The sequence below is a fragment of the Equus caballus genome, chromosome 11 (genome assembly GCF_041296265.1).
Source record: "Equus caballus isolate H_3958 breed thoroughbred chromosome 11, TB-T2T, whole genome shotgun sequence".
NCBI classification, from domain to species: Eukaryota; Metazoa; Chordata; class Mammalia; order Perissodactyla; family Equidae; genus Equus; species Equus caballus.
In genome coordinates this window covers 54,785,565-54,795,220 of record NC_091694.1, presented here as the reverse complement: position 1 = coordinate 54,795,220, position 9,656 = coordinate 54,785,565, and the positions used below count along the sequence as shown (strand labels likewise).

Here is a 9,656-nt window from a genome sequence, read left to right as displayed (position 1 = left end):
CACATGGTCACTTCCCCACATGGAAAAAATAACATGTAGATAAAATAGGATCCTTCCAGGATGGCCCCTTCTCTGTGTGACTTCCTATGATTCTGACTACCGATTCCCAGGTGTGCGTTCTCTCCCCACACCAAGCAATTCTCCACCAGCTGGGTGTCCTACAATTCAACTCAATTCTGACACTACCTATCTAGAGATAGCGTCAGATCCCACAGGTTGAGGGCTCAGTCCTACAATACTGTCCACACTTCGGACACCAGTCGCAAGTCCAGGATGTCACCTGTGCTTCAGATGGACTGGCTTAAATCAGAGGTTCCCAAAACCCCCTCCTTGGATTCGTTTAATTTGCCGGAGTGGCTCAGAGAACTCAGGAAACACATTTACTCACTAGAAATAGCTCTTATGTGGCAACAGCCTATACACCTTCATGAGATAGTAAATACCATTCCATGAAATTTCATGCACAAACACTTAGGCTATTGAGTAATTCACACACTTGTACATTTTACCCCAAATATCATTATCCTATTGTTCACCGAGGGCCCTGAAATCCCCTGAACTTATGTAGGAACAGAAAAACTTAGAGATTAAACCTGGGCAATATAGGAGTCCCAAATGTATTAATATGTCTGAAGAAGAACATTATATAATGAAAATAAAGTTAAAGAAACGTAAATAAAGAATATTTCTAGAGTGTCAGGCACAGCTGAGCAGGCAGTCATACAAAACATCACACACCAGGCCTGTAAACATCAGTTTCTCTGGGTCGAACCTATTTTCTCTGGAAACTACTCCGGAGCGTCTTTTAAACTGCACCACATGGCCTCAAACTCTCAGAGTGTAAAGAGTACCTTGATGAACAACCAGAAAATTCCCTGAGAATCTATCTGCCTGTGTAATAATTTATTGATAACATTGGAAAAAGCCAAAATGTACACTAAACATGAAGATTCAAATTTCGAAATGCCATATTCCTCAGCCGCCAAGAGAAGAGAGAGAAAAGCAGAGAGGCGAATGTAATTCTTTGTTACGCAACTTCAACCAAAGTATCCATTTTATAAACTGTTAATCTTCAGAAGATAAGAGAGTTATGAGCAATAAAGAAGCCTGGGGAATCCCTGAGGAAATCATTTGCTAGGCATCTCTCAAAAATTATAAAATTAGCCAATGCACGGGGAGCTATTTAGACATGAGCAAAGCTCACAGCATTTCCTAAGAATGGAATGCCTCCCTGAATGTGACCAGGAGAATTCTCAGCTGAGACAGGAATGCCCAAGGAAGTTTCCAGGATGGGGGAGGTGCCCAGACTGAGTGGCATTGGTAGACGGGTTGTACTTTACAGCCCCAGTCCTTGCAACCACTAGAAACCCAGCACCAGCTTCAAGAAAGCATTAGATTTCTCCAACCCTTCGCCACCACTCTCAGCGCAGGTTGGCAAACTTTACCTACCCAGAGGGCAGATAATAAATACTTTAGGCTTTGTGTGCCAAGGGACCGCACACCATTTCTGTCCCAGGTGCTCAGCTCTGTAATTGGAATGCAAAAGCAGCTATGGACAATACATGGATTCGGCCTGCGGGCTGTAGTGTGTGGGCCCCCTGGACCATAGACAGGATAAATGTCGAGGTCAGGATAAATGCTAGCATTGAAGACTTCCCCACTCTCAGGCCCTGATCTGCTTTCATAGTCTCGTAGACCACCACTCCTTTCAACAGAGAGGAATCAAGTCCCCGTCACGTTGTGGGCACTGTGCTGAGCGGTGGGCATGTACAGAGACCATACCAAAGTCCCTGCACTCAGGGGCTTACTGTTTCTCCCTGGATCAAAAATTAAACACACCTTGTGTGGTACCACAATGGTGGATCCATGTCATTATACATTTGTCCAAACCCAGAGAATGTGCAACAGCCAGGGTGAACCCTAATGTAAACTAGGGACTCTGGGTGGTGATGACATGTCAGTGTAGGTTCATTACTTGTACCAAGTGTCCCACTCTGGGGGTATGTGGATCATGGGGGAGGCTGTGCATATGTGAGGCCATGGGGTGGGAAATCGCTGTACTTTCCACTCAGTTTTGCTGTGAACGTAATACTTCTCTAAAAATAAAGTCTATTAAAAACAATTAAGTATACTAGTTGTTCACTCATTTCAATGATAATGAATGCTATGACAAAGACATGCACTGGGCTCTTTCTTCTTATATCAGTCTACCTGCCCCAAGTATAATCTCCACTCGTATTTGTTTGTCCAATTCTTACCCTGTCTTCAAATGTCAGTAAAAGTCCCATTTCCAACCCAAAATCTTCCTCAGTGAATTCAGGCCTTATTCTCAGTCAAAAATACTTTCCAGGCACCTGTGCTAAATGCTGGGGATAGCAGTAAACAAGAAAGACACATTCCCTGTCATCAGGGGGCTTACTCTCTAGTCCTCAAGAATTCTCCTCCCTTGAACAGCCTTAGTACTTAGTGTATTCATGGGAATTCAGCATGAACTAACAAGCTTGATCCCAAGGCCCTCTCCTTCCAAATAAATTTAAGGCACAGTTTATTCCACATTGTACCCATTGCTCAGTGCCTGATAGAAGGAGAACGAAAAATATCAGGAAATAGCAAGTAGGAGCTTTGAATATCAAAAGCAACAATCCTAAGTCCGTGGTAAATAAATAAATAGGTGACAAAAATTGGTGAAATACATACAGATGGAGGGCAAGTGAATTTTAAAAGTGGATAAAGGGAGATACAGTTATCTAGACCAGGAGTTGGCCAACTTTTTCTGTAAATGGTCAGATAGTAAATGATTGAGACTGTGTAGGCCACACATGGGTCTCTGTCACATCTTCTTCTTCTTTTTTTTTTTTACAACCTTTTAAAAATGTAAAAGCCATCCTTAGACCAGCAAAAGCGGGCCATGGAGCCAGCCGTTTGCCGCCCCTGATCTACACAGACAGAGCAATACAGTGGAAAGCTGTCCGTTATTCTCATCTTGTTAATCTGGGAAGGCTCTGGGGAGGAGGAGGTGGTATTTTGAGATCTTGAGCGACAGCCGAGACTTGGCTTGGAGGCAAGGTAGCAGGGGAGCAGAATGACCTAATGGAAAGGAGCCGGGCTGAGAGTCAGCAGACCTGAATCGGTGTCCTGGCTGCCCCGCTATCTGTGTGGCTTTGGCCAAGTCGCCCCTGTGCCTCCAGTAACTTCTGTGAGTTATCGCCATGAAAAATGAGCAGAAAAGCAACTTATTGTGAGAATAAGATGAGATCATATCAGAGCACTTTGGAAACTGACAAGCATCCCAGTAAGACCTTGATAAAATTAGTAAAAGCCAAAAATGTAAGCTAAACTTGAAGATTCCAAATTCGAAATGTCACATTATTTAGCTAGTGAGAGCACAGGCGAAATGTGAGAGTCAAATATGATTCTTTATTGTACGGCTTTGGCCAAAATAGCTATTTTATAAGCTGCAAGACTTCAGAAGATAATAGAGTTGTGAGCAGTAAAGACAGCTGGGGACCCCTGAAGAGGCTACACAGAGCCCATTGGTATGACACCACAAGCGTGTGGAGAAGGTTGAACCCACAAACGGTCCCCACAAAAGTCTTTGCCTTTGCAGACAACAATGCCTCCTAGAGTTGTTCTCTGCCTCACCCAGCACGCCACTGCAGAGATGCTGTTAGAGGTGTGGTCCAGGGTGGCAACCTGCTTATCTTCAGATGGCGAAGAAGTAAAAGGCAGCAAAATGGAACCTGGAGACAGAACGACATTTGATTTACAACTTTTGGCTTTTAGCTAGCAGGGCCTGACATAGCCCCTCTCCACGTCCCAGAAAAATACTGGTAAAGACAAAAAAAGAAAATACTGAGGCCCAAAATTACCCGCAAACTTAATATTGGGAAGATGGGAACAGTCTGTCAACAGACTTCAAAAACACTATCTACTAACTGAGATGACTGATGGAGTAGATTAAGAATGTCAGTTGGTGACATACCCACTCATGTTTGCTACGTGACACAGAGTGCCAGCTGTCCAAATGACAGTAAGGAAGCCTTCCCTCTATTGGGAGCCTTATTCAGTGTTGTGAGTTGAATTATGGTCTTCCAAAATGATTTATTGAAGTCCTAAGCGCCAGTACCTCAGAATGTGACCTAACATGGAAATAAGGCCTTTATAGAAGAAATCACATTAAAATCAGGTCATCAGGATGAACCATAATTCAGTATGACCGGTGTCCTTATAGAAAGGGGAAATGTGATGGGGCCAGCTAAGTAGTATAGCGGTTAAGTTCACACACTCCGCTTCAGTGGCCCGGGGTTCACGAGTTTGGATCCCGGGCCTGTACCTACACACCACTCATCAGGCCATGATGTGGCAGTGTCCCACACACAAAATAGAGGAAGATTGACACAGACGTTAGCTCAGGGCCAATCTTCCTCACCAAAAACAAAAAAAGAAAAAGGAAATTTGTACAAAGAGGTGGACATGCACAGAAGGAAGACGAAGTGAAGAGACACAAAAAGAATGTCATATGAAGATTAAGTGATGAAGTGACACAGCTACAAGCCAAAGATTGCCAGCAAATCAACCAAATGCTAGGAAAGAGGCATGGAACAGATACTCCCCTGCAGCCTTCAGAAGGAACCAACCCTGCCAACACCTTAATTTCAGGCTTCCAGCCTCCAGAGCTGTGAGACAATACATTTCTGTTGTTCAAGCCGCCCGGTCTGCGGTACTTTGTATGGCAGCCCCAGGAAACTTTTACTCGGCACTTAAGGCTTGTAATAATGGCAGAGCTCTCTACTGTGTAAGGAATACCTTTCTGAGGCAGCCAGAGCACTCCTTTCCCAACTCCATTCTCATACGGCAAGAGGACTGTTGAGAACATACTGAACTAAGCCAATTTGGATGCCCACAGTCTTCAAGTTCTTTTGGGGGAATACCAGCAGGCTCCAATGATTAGAGGTCTGTGGGAGATTTTGTTCTGCCCACTCCCCAACCTCATTTCCTGGTGTATGTTACAGTGAAAGCAAAAGTCTCAAATCAAATTCCAGCCCCCATGAAAATCTGCACTAATGAGCAGGTGTACAAGTGACCGAGGTCCCGCTCCTCTCTCCTTTAGGCATTTCATCAGTACTTCGCACGAAATTTGCGCTCAAGGAAAATACTACGACTCGAGAGGCAGAATTCAGCTAAAGATCTAGTCTAATCAGGAGAAGGAATCCTCCATCAAGGGACAGCCTCAAATCTGAAGCAGGTCCTCATCTGAAGAAGCCACTGCAGAGTTGACTCAAGAAGTACAAAACCTGACCTGAAAAAGAAACCCATCAAAGAAACTGAGGAAGTTACTAAAGAATTACCTCCTGAAGAGATATTCACCCGGACAGTTTTATTATCAAGTCAGTTCAAACTTTCAAGGAACAGATAATCCCTATGCGGTATAAACTGTTCCTGAATAGTAAAAAAATAGAATAAAATTTTAAATGTCCGCTACAAGTAAGAATTATCTTGATACCAAAACCTCACAAAGATAGCCCACACGAAAAAGGACTATAAACCAAACCAATTACGAACACAAATTCCAAAATGCTCAATAAAATATCAGCCAATTGAAGGAAATCGTGTATTCAAAGATTATCCATCATACTCCACTAGCGTTACCATGGAACGCTGAAGTATTTTAATATTAGGAAACCAATTAACAAGGAGTCTTATAAATAGACACACAATAACTCAGTAGACACTAAAAGCGCCCTTATTAAAAGGCAACACATATTCAGAATAAAAACTCGAAGAAAGGTAGAAACAGAAAATGATCTTCTCAATGTGGCAAAGATTTTTTTGTTTTAAACAAACAAGTCATATCTTAAGAGTCAAACGCTGGACACTTTCCTGTTAGAATCAGAAAAAAAGCAAAAATGTTTGCTATCACCGTTATTACTTAAGTTTTTGTGGAAATCTGGCCAATTAAATGAGATACAAAGTGGCAGTTAGCTATAATCATTACAAAAAGGCAAAATTATTATTAGAAATGTGATCATATACCTAGAAAATCCAGTGAATAACTATATAAATACTTGAATGTGACACTTAATCAAGTGCCCAGATGGATACAAAAATGGATACAAAATGGATGTAGATCCCCCATATACCAGCCATGAGTGCTTACACAACATAGTAAAAACAATTATGCTCATGATAGCAAAAAATGAAAAATATTTTGGAAAATCCTAGCATGAAATATACAGATTCTATACAAAGAAAACTATCAAATACTACTGAGACCTATATAAATAGTGGCCAGCAGCACTTCCTAGACATTCTCAATTTCCCATAAGTGTCACAAGTGAAGGGGCCACATCAGTTTTAGATCTTAATCAGACCCTCAATGGATAAAACAGGGCCTGATACACAGTGCATGTACATATTCATCAGCTATCAATAAGTTACGCTGCATTGACAAAGAATGCCAAGGCCCAGTGGCTACAACAACAAAGGCTTATTTCCCACTCACATGACAAAGTCCTGACAGTTTGGCTATGGTGCTCCACGTTGGCTCCATTCAGTGACTTGGGAAAAAGGAGTGGCCCCGTCTGGACATGTTTTTCTTACAACAGAGGAAAGAACAATGGTAGATTAAGCAATGACCCTTACAATGTGGTGCTTGGATACGGCATATGTCAATTCTGATCACATCCCATTAGCCGAAGCAAGACACATGGCAGAACCTGACTTCTTTGAGGTGGGAGAGAATAATCCTGTCCCGGGGAGGGGCATACGTAACTTAAAATGCTGTCCAATGAGTATGTATTTCAGAGTGCAATGGAGACATGTGGAAGAAGTCTTCAACGGATATATACTGAAGGATTAAATAAAGGAAGAAGCAAAAATACAGGAAAATGTGAAAATGCACATAACAATGATAACCAAGATCGAACTAGTGTTAGAATATGGTCTAAATCTGTCTAATATAATATAAATCAAACCAGATTAAGTAAAATTAAGCCATACTGTGCTTTGTAACATACCTGTCCTTTGCAGCATCTTAGAGAACACAACTAAAGAAATGTTGGAAGACACTTCCTTGATTCCACTGATGAAATAGAGCAAAAAACTGTTGGAAACGCAAGGATAAACAGATAAAACCAGTTACAGGGGGCGTCATTAATATAATGCCTTCAGGCTGTCTCAGTTCAAGTAGACCAAACATATACAGATATATGTAGAAATAGAAAGGATTAAAGGATGTTACATTCATATGCTTAGTTTAATAGATGTACATTGAACTTTAGAAATATTCAGAAAATACATTTTCCTCTCAAATGCCATGGAACATTAGTACAAATTGATTATATATTAGACCACAAGGAAAATCCTGCTAGTTTTCAAAAAGTAGAAACAATGCAGACCACATTCTCACATTCTCTAACCACAATGTAATAAACCCAGAAATTCATAACAGAAGAATTTTTTTAAAACACTGGAAATGTTAGACTCTCTTAAATAACTCTTGAGACAAAGAAGAAATCAAAACTGCAAGTATAGACTGTTTTAAAAATTATGACAACAAGAACAGAATGTATAAAATGTAGGGGCTGTGACCAAAGATACACTGAGGAAAATTAATAGGATTGAGATTTTATTATTAAACAAGAAAGAGTGAAAGTATGTGAACTAAGTATCCAATTCGTTCAGCTGAAAAAGACCAAGAAAATAAATCTAAACAGTTCAGAAGAAACAGATTAATATACAATTATTTTAAAAAATTAATTTAGAAAACTAAAGAGCATTTAAATTGATAAACAAAGAACCTTATTTCTTTTTTAAAAAAATAATAGAATAGAACAAATTCTGGGCAAGGCTAATTGCACAAAAAGAAAATCATTAAACCCCCTTTATTAAATAGACAGACATTACTTCTATATCAGAAATAAGGTTAGAAGTTTAACTTTTAAAAAAGCAAGAGCAAAAACACAAATAGGAAACATTTGGAATCCAAAAATCAATGTAACCACAATTATGAAAAAGATTATTTAGAATTTGTAAGAAAGATTATTAATACTATGTACCACTTAGATTTGAAAAGTAATGATTTCCTCAAAAAAATTTCATTATTAAAAATTTCGCAATAAGAGGCCAAAAACTTAGACCAATAACGGTGGAAGAGAGGTGTGTGTGTGCATACGCACGAACGTGTGTGTGTGTGTGTGTTTAAGAACTATTCTCCAAGTGACACCAGGTACAAATAGTTTTTATGGCTGAAGTTTTTCAAACTTTCAAGGGACAAATATTCTATACAGTTAAACTTTGCCAAAATGTTAAAAAACAAAACACGGAACACCTCAAAATTTCTTTAATAGAGCTGGCATCACCGTGATGCAAAATCTGAAGAGTTAAAGAAGCTAAATGTGTGAACACCCACGGAGTGCCGTGCAGCGGCCAGAAACACGGCGGAATGGACGGTCCTAACACCTCTGGCTTAGTTTAAAAAGGAAAAGCAGAATGAGATCTACAACGTAATAAATTAATAATACATACCACATGACAATAATACACATTTTCAAAGAACCCAGTCAAATAAGCAAATGCACATTTAAAATGTTACAATAGTTGTTTACGTGGGTGGGAGAGAGAAGGGAATGAGAATTGAGTGTAGGGGACAAATGGGAATGAATAATGAAGAAACAAACATATAAATAAATAAATACACAGTGTTGTCTGGCACAGACCAGTGACAAAAACGTGCCATAAGCTAGGGAGTCTGAATAACTGCACCCTCTACACCAGAGATTATCTCAAAGAAAAAACAAAAAGAAAAGAGAAATGGAAAAATGAGAAAACTATCGGCTAAATCTCTCTCTGAATATAGACGCAGAATGTTAAACTTTGCCAAATTTAATACACAAAGCAACGTAGAGTTGGTACAGAAATTAAAGTTCAACTAAATGCTTCAAATCTATTTATCAAGTTAAAAAGAGAGAAAAGCATAGTATGTTCTTGATAGATGCAAATGAGTATTAAACAATTTTTCCACATTTAATCCCGAATTAAACTTGGGAAAATCCTAGTATATTTCCTTAAAATAATAATAACCTGCCTCAGACCAATAGACAACATCATATGAAATGATGAAACACCGAAAGCATTTTCATTAAAGTCAGACACAGCAGTAATAGTATATTCAGTACCAAATTAGTGCCTATATAGAAAACTAAAACCAGCTGAAACCAGAACCAGCTGAATATCTATTAGAATGAATAATAAGTAATATCAAAAATCAAATTATCAAAGTATTTGATATTATAAACTTGTAAATTCTTTCAAATTTATTGCAATTTTAACTGCAAACTTAATACAATTCTTTAAAGAATATAAAGGGACTTGGGGGGAAGAAGCTCATTTTGAAGACCACATAGATCACACCAAAAAGGGCCTAATAATACTGATATTCTGAAATAAAGTATTAGTAAGTCTGTAAAATGGACTATGTTACACCACTACAAATCAAGTTTTGGAAAAATAGCTAAATGTGTGAGAAAATGTTGAAAATATAAAGTTTGGCTAAGAAATGGGATGTAATCAATAAAATTTTTAAACTTTTAAAATTATTTTACTGAAGTCATGTTGGCTTACAACATTGTGTAAACTTTGTTTCTATATGTACTGCA

General features: G+C 39.1%; 1 long non-coding RNA gene across 1 annotated transcript; it reads right to left on the bottom strand.

The window, feature by feature from the left end:
- Nucleotides 1-3,397: 3,397 nt before the first annotated feature.
- LOC138916189 (uncharacterized) lies at nucleotides 3,398-9,402 on the bottom strand. The gene is made up of 2 exons (XR_011423087.1): nucleotides 6,503-9,402; nucleotides 3,398-3,740 (listed from the first exon to the last, which is right to left on the bottom strand). It is a non-coding gene; the product is annotated as an uncharacterized lncRNA (long non-coding RNA).
- Between the last annotated feature and the right edge of the window lie 254 nt (nucleotides 9,403-9,656).